Raw genomic sequence first — 13,717 nt, forward strand, 5'->3', positions numbered from 1 at the left:
TTTACTCTCTCTCTAGGGTTTGGTGTGTGAGTGGGAGGGAAAGAGAATGAAGAAAATGAGGTTTAGATAAGATTGGAATAAGTTTTATGGCCAAAAACCCGTCCACATGTGAAATACCAACTTTGCCCTTCATTTAACTCATTAAAAGGCTGAACAGCACCAGATCGTGCCTATTGTCGCGCCGTGGAGCAAACCCTCCGCGTCGTGGCCCAAAGGGTAATTTTAGATCACTTTTTTAAGCTTTCTGGCCCTCAAAATAGGCATTTGTCGTGCCGTGGCCATTCTGGTAGCGCCGTGACAATGGCCTATTTCATCCGAACTTCAACAACTTGTTTTGGTCATAACTTTTTGATCGTAACTCCGTTTTTGATGAATCAAATATTGTTGGAAACGTAATAAGATTTCCTTTCTAATGGTAAGGTTTTGAAATATCAACTCAAACTTCATTTGGGGTCAAAAAGGAACGTACACACCTTGTAACTCAAACAACGTCCAGTTTTCTTCGACATTCGAACAAGCAACACGTACATGGTTGGTACCCTTCATACACGCATCATACAATCATCTTTATACAATTATACAACCAAGTATGAACATTCTAAAGATCAATTATGTACCTCGAGCATGTATGATGAAAAACGGGATGTTACATGTAGATGGTGCAGGTGGTGCAGATGTAGCAATAGAAGTAGATGGCACATTACGGGCGACCTTACACACAAATGGGTTAGGAGTTATCGGCACAACCCGCTTACAAGAGGTGATCCTAACCAACTATCCCTGCGCTTTCACGAATGGCTTGCCCCCATTTACCCCGGGAATGATGGTTCCGTCGTAGTGGTAACGCTTCTTCGGCAGGGTAGAGGGTGGCGGTACAGGCTCCTCCTCGGGGTCCTCCTCAGAATTCTCCTTGGGAACCTCCTCACTGGTCTTGTCTGATAATGAACTGTCTGAGTCGTCTGAGGGTGGTGCAGGTGCATCACGTGTGGGAGAATATGTCCGGCCGGTGATCATGATCCGATGTCTGCCAGGTGGAACCGACACAACCCGCTCGTCGACGGTGTATCTGACCCAGTGTTTACGTTCGTTAAGAAATGGACGACCCTCGTTTATCCCAGGGATCACGGTACCATCGAAATGATACTGTGGCTTCGGAAAACTAGGGCTAGGTGGAGCTAGAATCTCCTCGGGATCCTTATCACTATTAGAAATGACCATCAGGTGAGGCGAGTGACTACTAGCCCCAGAAGTTGAGTCATCAGAGTCGCCGGAGGGTAGTGGTGATGGAATAGATGAGTCAACAACAATCGGTGAAGTAGTAGACGAGTTTGAATCACTCTCCAAGTCAATAATCATAGGCGGTATGTCTGACATCTGAACAAGGAAAAATAAATATTTCCATGTCAGTAAGACATATAGCAAGCATGTAATCAGGTATAATAATAACAGCAGCCTAGATCATCTACATCAGTACATAGCATGGAAATAATAGTATCGTACGGTAGTATCATGCAATCAAAAGCAGATAATAGTAGCATGCAGTAGTGGGAATAAACAGTAGCATACGGCAATAACATATAGCAGTAGTAAGCAGTAGCATGCAGTAGTTTCGCAGAATCAAGTAAATGATCAAGTTGTAGATTAGTCCTATTAGTGAATCGTAATCGAATCGGTCAAGACACACTAATGCAGCCTAATTTCCTACAACCATAGCTCTGATACCAAATGTGATGCCCCGTCCAAAACCTCTATGATACGGATTATCATCAACAGGTCCATTACACGGTATAACACTATATGCTATTTTAAAACAAGGTTTTGCATTCATAAAAAGAAAATATTTTTCCAACGACAAATGTTTTACAAAAGTAACGTGCTTTTACGGATAGAAAGCATTAATAATAGTACGTGACACTTAGGTCATTACAAAACCATAGTTCGAATATAACATAAGTAGTGAATGCAAAATAAAAAGTCCATGATTAGGAGACATCTCTAACAATGCAGAGTACAGTAGATGCATAATCGTTTTAGTTACCTGAGAATAAAACATGCTAAAAAGGTCAACACGAATGTTTGTGAGCTATTGTTTTATTATGAAGAATAAAGTAATGTAGACCACGAGATTTTTGTATTCAAAATAGTATGAAAAGTATATGCTTAACCGTGGGTGCTTGGTAACTAACTTAACAAAGTAATATATATATCACCCCTTAAAAGTACACTTGGCGAGTGCGTTAAAATAGACGAAGTATTAAACACCCATTGAATGCTAGCGCAACTAGCCTGAGTCGTGATGTCAAACCCTATGGATCCATATCTAAGATTCGCATTCAACGGTTCATAAACCAATGACTAAATGTTACCGAGCTAGGGGGAATCTTTGTGCCGTTATCTAACCCACACATATAATATAGTTTAAGTACTCTTGTCTAGTATGTAAAACATAAAACATGCATGTATTCTCAATCCCAAAAAGTTTAGAGAAAAAGGGAGCTATAACTCACAGTGGATGCACGGTAAAGTCGATACGAAAATGTATGCAAGTGGTAAGTCGGCCCAAACAAGTAAGTTGGTCAATCCAAAAGGTCCTCAACCTAAGTCAATGGTTGCTAAGTCAGTAAATTGTCCCAAAATGTTTAAAAGTAAGTAAGTTAAGTCTTAAGTATCATCATTTTCATCATATGTAAAAGATAAAGTAAGTTTTCAACAAGAATAGAGGTCAAAACGAAGGGCTGAATCCGAACAGCCGCTATGACCTCTACACAAACTAAAACGATGCGCAGAAGGTGGCCAAGGATCTGTTTGCGAGTCCTCTTACCGCTCTCCAAAGCTCAGATCCTAACTCGATGTCATTTGACTGTGGCGATGGTCAAAGCGCGAGTAGGTCAGAAAATTCAGCACGTCGTTACGAAGGCGTAGTGAACTTTGGAAGACTATAAATCCTAAACCGTATATCGAATTTAGGCGATTCTTAAACGAAAAGTCATCTACACATCCAGAAATTTCTGGAAATAAATTTTCCAGAAATCCAGGAGTCAGATCAAACCCGAAAAAACATATTCAAGTGCTCCGGTAGGTTTCTTAGTGTTTGATGCTTATCATGGTTCTCGTTCTTGATGCGTATAAGCCTCAAGTGTACAACTCTTGATGTTTAAGCATCATTTTGACCAAGTTTTAACCATCAACACACAATGTCAAGACAAAGAAAAGAAGTACAACTCATTAAAGAGTTTTAGAAGGATGATGAACCAAAGTTACATCAAGTTCGTAGTTTCGACACAAGTATAAGTTCTATTTGAAATTTTAAGCTATAAACTTGGATTCAAACCAAACAAGTAAGACCTTAAGTTATAGAACTTAGATCTTAGCTAAATATTGAAGACCTTAGACTAGAAAGTCTAGATCTTGTGTTCTAGGTGAAACCCTAAGTTATATGTAAGTAACTAGGGGGTGAATAGTTACTTGATACGTTTTTAACACTTTTTCGATTGATCACCAAATTCGATTAACTTTGATCAACCAATTCAACTCAAACTTGATGTGTGTAGTTTATATGTTCAAAATGATAAATGAAGTAATGTAAAGAACATAGACATAAGGATTTATAGTGGTTCGGGTGGATGTTGAAAGGACCCGTCCTAACCCATCCGGACGAAGTCCATATTGATTATAAACGATTCACAACAGTTGACTACATCGCGAGGTACTTGACCTCTATATGATACATTTTACAAATATTGCATTCGTTTTTGAAAAGACAAACTTTCATTACATCAAAAGTTGACGGCACGCATACCATTTCATAATATATCTAACTATAATTGACTTAATAATAATCTTGATAAACTCAACTACTCGAATGCAACGTCTTTTGAAATATGTCATGAATGACTCCAAGTAATATCTCTAAGATGAGCAGATGCACAGCGGAAGATTTCTTTCATACCTGAGAATGAACATGCTTTAAAGTGTCAACCAAAAGGTTGGTGAGTTCATTAGTTTAACAAAAATAATCATTTCATAATTTTAATAGACCACAAGATTTCATATTTCCATTTCTCATAAACATACGTCCCATACATATAGACAAAAATATCATTCATATGGATTGAACACCTGGTAACCGACATTCACAATATGCATAAAAGAATATCCCCATCATTCTGGGATCCTCCTTCGGACATGATATAAATTTCGAAGTACTAAAGCATCCGGTACTTTGGATGGGGTTTGTTGGGCCCGATAGATCTATCTTTAGAGTTCGCGTCAATTAGGGTGTCTGTTCCCTAATTCTTAGATTACCAGACTAAATAAAAAGGGGTATATTCGATTTCGATAATTCAACCATATAATGTAGTTTCGATTACTTGTGTCTATTTCGTAAATCATTTATAAAAATTGCGCATGTATTCTCAGCCCAAAAATATAAAGGGTAAAAAGGCAAATGAAACTCACCGTACTGTATTTTGTAGTAAAAATACATATGACGACATCGAACAAGTATAAGGTTGATCTCGGATTCACAAACCTATATCATTTATGTATAGATTAACACATATAATTGTAATTGAACAAATTTCAAATTATTTGTGATATAAATGTTATTTTAATAAATTACAGGTTTCATTAATACTTAATTAGATATATTTATTTTTATATACTTTAAGATACTAAATGATATTTATTACAAAAATATTAGTATAGTTATATAAATGTATTTTAATATAGAAAAACTTTATTTGGTATGCTAATAATAAAAATGATAAAAATAATACTAATTATGATAAAAATCATGATAATCCTAATAATGATAATAATTTTAATGATAATAATTTTAATGATAATAAAATATTTATAATAATAGTTGCAATATCTATAATAATAATAATAATAATGATGATAATAATAATAATAATAATAATAATAATAATAATAATAATAATAATAATAATAATAATAATAATAATAATAATAATTATAATAATGATAATAATGAAAACTACCTTAGAGACTCTTCTTAAAAAAAAGATGTCACAAGTGGGACTCGAACCCAAGACCTTTCTATAACCCGAACACCCTAAACCATTGAACTCGTTGTTACTCTTCTTGTATTAACTCGCGTTTATTTACTTGATACGTACTAATCCGTTTATCATTTACCCCGTTACCTAGCATCACCATCATCATTAATCAAGTATCGTTTCTTTTAGCACAATCATCTCATCTCCATTTTGTCATAATAGGATCATCGTTAACCATCTCTCGGCCCAACATACAACTTAATTTCGGCCCAACAAACGAGTACATGGCCCAAGTAGAAACAATTAAGGATCGGTTCTTGTTGATACATAATTTAGTGGACCGGCTTTTTAAAAAAAAAATGTATATGTTGTACTGGATTCATTTTCCTTTGATGCTCATAGATTATTATATTGTGTCACACTTTGTCTGCCACAATCACGTCCTAATCAAAGAACATGCTCTCGATCCAATACCATAAATAAAAATACGGTCCAGTAACATAAACACAGAGGATGCGAGTTTAAAAAGCAGTTTTAATGATTTGAATAAATAATATAGTGGTTGTTGGTTCTACTCAAAAAGTTCGACAGGAATAAAGGGAGTGGGTCTTTGGTTATTTAAATTAAACATATCTTTATCTTTATTAATCATTAATTATATCCCTTGTTCATATTAGAAAGGGTACAAAAACTTTGTTGCTGGCCGAACAGTTTGTTTACAGCAAAAATATTACACGACTAGCAAGGTTTAGAAGTGATAATCGATCAGTTGAAGGTGGTACAAAAGTGATTGGGTGGTGTTGTTAAGGTTTGGATTAGAAACAGAAATGTAACGGCAACATTTATATATGGTGGTTTAAAAAAAAAATGAGAGGGAGAGAGATATGAGAGGTAGGGGGACGGTGCAGGTGATGATCTTTGCGAAGAAGAATGAAGCCGCAGTAGGTGATGGTAATGAAGATGGCTCGTTGGTTGTTCAAGTGAGGAAAATAAAGGCGTCAAATTATTTCAATGCAAGACTATTGTTGTGGTTCGGAGATGATGATTAACGAAGAAGAAAAGGTGGTTAGTAAACTAACAAACTGTAACAATAGTGATTTATGGTGTTCAAGAGTTGTTAGCACATGAAGTTGGTAATTCGTTGGGTGGTCGATGTCTTTCAAACTGAAACATAAATAATAGCAAAGTGGGTTTGTGCTTATCAAAAGTTTAAGGTAATGATCGTTGTAAAAAAAATCATGAAGGTGGTTGAAGGTTCAAATGCAACATAAATGGGAAAAATGGTGACGAATCTTGATTGTTGTGAGGGTAGTGGTGCTACGGTGAAAGGTGATGAGGTCATTTGGTGATGAAAGGTGATCGTGAGTGTCGGGTGGTGAAGTGGAGAAGAAAGGTGGTGGTTCTCCGAAGATGGTGGCGGTTGATCACCATGGTTTGGAGAAGAAGAAGGGAGATTAATTGTTAGTGTATCTTCTATTTATGTGCATGGTCTAAGGATATATATTACTCCGTAAGTTTAATATGTGAGAGGAAGAAAATTCAACACAGTAAATCAATTATTAATCTCACTAATTCATATCATAATAGGATAAAGTAAATGATTGAAATGTGCACATGATATCAAACTTTAAAAATAGTAAAGCAGCCTCATATATTGTATTTATCTGCCGACACTAGTTTGATGACTGGGTTTCGTACTCCGTTGATAGTAATTAGTGGCGTATAAAAGTTCTCAGAAAAATTCTAAAATTTTAAATTAACTATATTTATTTATTTTAGTCATCATGGTATAAAATTCAGTCATTAATTTAATAAATAAAAATTACATCAACTGTCCCTCTCATTTATGGGTAAAATATAAAAAGTGTTAAAACTTAACAAATAGTTCCTAAATACATTTTTAATAAGCCTAAAATTTATAGAACTCATTTTCGGATCACCGTTTATAATATAAGTTCATTTTTAATTCGTTTACTCTCAATTGAATGACAAATGAGCATTACCTTTGCTTACTAAATAACCTCGAAATTACAAAATATACATATTATATAAATTTTATTTATGTCTAGATACTTTTTATATATTATTATTATTTTTACAAAATTAATTATAACAACTACGATATATACTATTTCATATTATTATATACAAATATATATATCCATTTACAAGCAATCGTATCGTGAGTCGTCGGGAACAGTCAAAGGTCAAATGATATAATGAATATAGTTTACAACTTTGTTACTCAACATTACTAACTTTGCTCATCGTGTCAAAATCAAATGCGAATTTAGTTTAAATTTGGTCGGAAATTTCCGGGTCGTCACAGTACCTACCCGTTAAAGAAATTTCGTCCTGAAATTTGAGTGAGGTGGTCATGGTTAACAATAAAAATGTTTTTATGATGAATATGAGTTGATGAATAGAGTTTTATCATCATCGAGTAATATGGATAAAACAATTTGATTATTCGAAGAGCACGAGCGAAGCTATCACAAAATAGTGAAATGAGGAAAATAAGTTTTGTCATAACTTTTGACGTGGTCACGTTTGAATTTCGGAATTCAAGGGATTTAGAGAAAATCTTTGAAATCTAAAAGATCTGATTCTTCGATGAATAAGGTAATTAAGATCGCTATAATTAAATGCGATTATCTGTCTCGATTGCTTTGTCTGGTATTTTTACTATAAATGAACTTCTTCTGTTCCATTATTTTCATCACTCATATACTTTCCTTCTCAGTTCATACTTCCAAAAGATTTTGAAAATGCTAAATCCAGTTCTGATTCTTGACCTTGTACTGACTATCGTCACATTCATCCTTCTTTTCCAACTCCCGCAGAGGAATCTATTTACTCCTACTATGTTCTAGGGGTTATAGTATTTATTATTCTCCCGTGTGTCTATATTGCTATACGCATTGATAAACACGGTTTGTAATTTCCGTGTTGTTATCAGGCTTTATATTCTCCCTTATATTTCAAAGATCTATGCTTTTCTTTTCGCTTCCCGACTTCAAGTCAAGCGAATAATGGTCCAGAATTTGTATATAGAGTTTCGAATGATTATAATGTTCTAAGCAGGAAGGAACATGATAGCACGATTTAATTTTCAAATTTATCAACATCACGGAAGATAGAACCATCAAGAATACATTTTCTTGATTTGTCCAGGAGTAAAGTAGAATGAAAGAGTTATGTAACATGGCACGTGATGACGTTAGGATCTGTGAATCATCACGTCCCATTAGAAACTCAGCATGACTTATTGTAATATAATCACGTTGATCAAGTGTCATTATATTATACTAACTCATGCATCAGTTCCCAACATTACTTCAATAACATTCATATTTTAAGCTCGAAGTTTACAGAATATAGAAACTAACAGTTTCTATATGATGTAACACTGATAGCACGAAGAGATTAATGATTTCAGATAAGAATAGTTATAAAAATATCATCATAAATATGGAGGATATTTATAATGAAAGATACGATAATATCTTTGAATATCTAAGATCAGAGAATGATGGAGACTATTGTCCATAAGGGTTTAGAGTAAGGAGCAAGATATTCACTAAAGACTTTAGCAGACATTGAATCATTTGGATTCTTTGAAGTCAAACTTATTCTTTGTGATTCGTCCACGGCTTTCTTCATAGTTTCGCATAATCTGCTTTTCGGTACTAAATTTTCCATTGAATGTTTCCATTATAATGATACACAGGAAGTACAAAGAGGTATATAATTTCGGACGAGAATATTTATGAAAATATCCTCAGAAATATCGAAGATATTGATGATGATATTTTGAAATTTCTAAGTTCGGTGGTTGATGGAGAAAGATTTTTCGCAAGATTTTAACATGACTTCGGAGCAAGATATTCTCTAAAGATTTCAACGGATCCAGAATTATCTTGATTCTTTGAATATAGGGTATGGTCCTTGTATTTGTCCTTGGTCTCCTTCATGGTTAACTCTTTCCGTTTTCCAGTTCCAACGTTTCTGAGCTTTTCCAACATATTATTCTTTATCATCAAACTTCCGACGACTAAGGTCGTTTACGGTTGTCTACAGTTTCTGCTGCTTCATTCAGCTTTTTCAACATTCAGAGTATCGATTCGTAAACTGGGTGCCTTTTCAAAATTTCAGAATTGAAGGTCGTAATTTTAGGAGATAATTGTTATATGTATACATATAACTATTGACGTAGAAATGCTACGAGATTCGAAATACTGATTACTGATTCCCGGTAATTGGTATGGTAGTTATTGTTACAGGGTATAGACGAATACAAGATGGGGTTTCAATGAATATAATGATTTTTCGGAAAGTCCAAATTCATTGAAGTTGCTGGTAATTTTACTGCTAATGTGGTGAAATATAAACGGTTCTCTGGTAACGATGATGACAGGAAAACTTATATATCGAGGTTATAGTAAGGCTAATTCGAATGAAAATTGAAGTTGATTTATTGGAGCTGTGACAAAATTGGCTAATTTGGAGAGGTGTTGTAAAGTTATTTTCGTTAATAACACGCCAAAGAAGTTAGCACAGATACGTGTTAAACGTTTACACAAGTTCCGAATGTTTTCAAGTGCATAATTATATACATCAATCTTTTCTTCCGTAGATGAAGTGCGGTTGATTCATCCTCTCGATTGAGGTGTTTTCAAGAATCATGAAAGGTTTGAATGTAAATTAGAATTGTCAAGATAAAAATGGCGTTTAAGATGAAATCAAGTGGCAAACTTGAAGAATTATTTAGTTTCATATGTTATAATCAATATTTTAATTCATTTTAATTGTCCAATGTTGAGAGTCCACAGTTAGCAATTCAATAATTCATATATAGTTTAATATATAATATTCGAATTAATTAATACGTATCGTGACCCGTATTCGTCTCAGACTCGATCACAACTCAAACTATATATATTATTGTAGAATAAACCTTAACCCTGTATAGAGAACTCGATCATTACTACATATAGAGTGTCTATGGTTATTCCAAATAATATATATAGATGCATCGATATGATATGTCAAAACCTTGTATACGTGTCCCGATATTTAAAGTGCGTAAAATAAATACAAAAATTAAATGACGATAAATAAAATTGCGGAAATTAAATTTGCGATAATTAAATTGCGATAAATAAACTGCGATAAATAAAATATAATCAGTTAGCTATGAACAGTTAGCTGGAAACAGTTAGCGTGGATTCTTAACAAAATTTTTCATAGTTAATTTGTTTGTTTCTATCAAATTTTTATTTCGTCAAATGTGTTCTTCATTATGCCACTTTTTGGATTCTGATAGATTAAAATCCAAATATGAAACTGAATGAAAATGGTTATTTTGTGGTGAATCAGATTCGTATATTTGTGGATGTAAGTAGGATGGTAATTGACCATTGAATCAGATTCGAAGAATGTACAGTGTAACTTATTAATGTGAAATCTAAATATTCCTCTGGTATTACCTACCCGTTAAAATATTTTCATCATTAACAGTTTGTACAAAAGAATTTTTAATTACAATCTTTATGAAAATATATATACATATATATTTTCTTCAGATGTATTCATGGATTTAATGAGTTAATATGATATTAAACTCATTTTCTTTTCGGTTGGAACTAGAATAAATAATCTCTAAGACTTTAGAGATTACATATTCGCCATGTCGAACGAAGATAAATGAGGTAGAACGATACGTGGAACGAAGATCATACTCAAAGTACAAATGATGATATTGAAGCATGGATTGTTGATGGTACTGGTGCTGTTATTGATAGTACTGTTGGTGCCGGTGATGTTGCTGAAGCTGGTACATTTTGCACCATATTCTCCGAATTGATTATTCAAGCGCGAAGTTCGTTGACTTATTACTCTAGGATGATTGTCGATCGGAACGAGCGGATGAATAAGGTTCAGAATTGTGGATAGAATATAATCTTGTCGAGTTACCCTGGAAATGAGACTGAAAATGGTGTCTCGAACAGGTTCGCCGGTAAACGCTTCAGGTTCATTGTGAGGTGAATTCGGTTGGTGGAAGGGATTGCCTTCTGTGCGTTTCCATTAATTAAGTCGAGTATGAACCCATCAAATGAATTGATAATGGCTGATTGGTTGATTCATGCCGATGACGCTGTTTTCAGAGTTTAGGTGAACATCTATGTCGGAATAGCTGTCGGAATAACTATCGGAATAGCTATCGGAATCTGAGGGACTCGAACTGGTTGCAGGATTCATCTCGTACGATCAGATGAAGGATTTTCGATAAGGAATAGATTATAGGATGTAGATTAGTACCCTGCAATACATAATTTACATATGCATATATAATACTAACATCCCATAAGTTACGGAGGAATCTACGGGAGTTGTCAGTAAAAGTTACAGTAACAGATACGCTAAGATATGAAGTAGCAGATACGCTAAGATATGAATTTTGTCTATACACTATTCATGCAGTCAGTGCAGTAAAACGTGTCTAGACTAAGAATGATAAGTAACTTATTCTCTAAGAATGATAAGCAGGTAATTTTTGACACAAAATGATAAGCAAAACTTTTGACATGCAGACATGGTCGAAGTCCAGACTCACTAATGAATCCTAACGACTTATCAGTTAGACACACTAATGCAGACATAGTTCGCTAAGACCACCGCTCTGATACCAACTGAAAGGACCCGTCCTAATCCATCCGGATGAAGTCCATATCGATTATAAACGATTCACAACAGTTGACTACATCACGAGGTACTTGACCTCTATATGATACATTTTATAAACATTGCATTCGTTTTTGAAAAGACAAACTTTCATTACATCAAAAGTTGATGGCATGTATACAATTTCATAATATATCTAACTATAATTGACTTAATAATAATCTTGATAAACTCAACTACTCGAATGCAACGTCTTTTGAAATATGTCATGAATGACTCCAAGTAATATCTCTAAGATGAGCAGATGCACAACGGAAGATTTCTTTCATACCTGAGAATGAACATGCTTTAAAGTGTCAACCAAAAGGTTGGTGAGTTCATTAGTTTAACATAAATAATCATTTCATAATTTTAATAGACCACAAGATTTCATATTTCCATTTCTCATAAACATACGTCCCATACATAGAGACAAAAATATCATTCATATGGATTGAACACCTGGTAACCGACATTCACAATATGCATAAAAGAATATCCCCATCATTCCGGGATCCTCCTTCGGACATGATATAAATTTCGAAGTACTAAAGCATCCGGTACTTTGGATGGGGCTTGTTGGGCCCGATAGATCTATCTTTAGAGTTCGCGTCAATTAGGGTGTCTGTTCCCTAATTCTTAGATTACCAGACTAAATAAAAAGGGGCATATTCGATTTCGATAATTCAACCATATAATGTAGTTTCGATTACTTGTGTCTATTTCGTAAAACATTTATAAAAATTGCGCATGTATTCTCAGCCCAAAAATATAAAGGGTAAAAAGGTAAATGAAACACACCGTACTGTATTTTGTAGTAAAAATACATATGACGACATCGAACAAGTATAGGGTTGATCTCGGATTCACAAACCTATATCATTTATGTATAGATTAACACATATAATTGTAATCGAACAAATTTCATATTATTTGTGATATAAATGTTATTTTAATAAATTACAGGTTTCATTAATACTTAATTAGATATATTTATTTTTATATACTTTAAGATACTAAATTATATTTATTACAAAAATATTAGTATAGTTATATAAATGTATTTTAATATAGAAAAACTTTATTTGGTATGCTAATAATAAAAATGATAAAAATAATACTAATTATGATAAAAATCATGATAATCCTAATAATGATAATAATTTTAATGATAATAATTTTAATGATAATAAAATATTTATAATAATAGTTGCAATATCTATAATAATAATAATAATAATAATAATAATAATAATAATAATAATAATAATAATAATAATAATAATAATAATAATAATTATAATAATGATAATAATGAAAACTACCTTAAAGACTCTTCTTAAAAAAAAGATGTCCCAAGTGGGACTCGAACCCAAGACCTTTCGATAACCCGAACACCCTATACCATTGAACTCGTTGTTACTCTTCTTGTATTAACCCGCGTTTATTTACTTGATACGTACTAATCCGTTTATCATTTACCCCGTTACCTAGCATCACCATCATCATTAATCAAGTATCGTTTCTTTTAGCACAATCATCTCATCTCCATTTTGTCATAGCATGATCATCGTTAGCCATCTCTCAGCCCAACATACAACTTAATTTCGCCCCAACAAACGAGTACATGGCCCAAGTAGAAACAATTAAGGATCGGTTCTTGTTGATACATAATTTAGTGGACCGGCTTATTTTAAAAAAAAAATGTATATGTTGTACTGGATTCATTTTCCTTTGATGCTCATAGATTATTATATTGTGTCACACTTTGTATGCCACAATCACGTCCTAATCAAAGAACATGCTCTCGATCCAATACCATAAATAAAAATACGGTCCAGCAACATAAACACAGAGGAGGCGAGTTTAAAATGCAGTTTTAATGATTTGAATAAATAATATAGTGGTTGTTGGTTCTACTCAAAAAGTTCGACAGGAATAAAGGGAGTGGGTCTTTGGTGATTTAAATT

This window comes from Rutidosis leptorrhynchoides, chromosome 1 (genome assembly GCF_046630445.1).
Source record: "Rutidosis leptorrhynchoides isolate AG116_Rl617_1_P2 chromosome 1, CSIRO_AGI_Rlap_v1, whole genome shotgun sequence".
NCBI classification, from domain to species: Eukaryota; Viridiplantae; Streptophyta; class Magnoliopsida; order Asterales; family Asteraceae; genus Rutidosis; species Rutidosis leptorrhynchoides.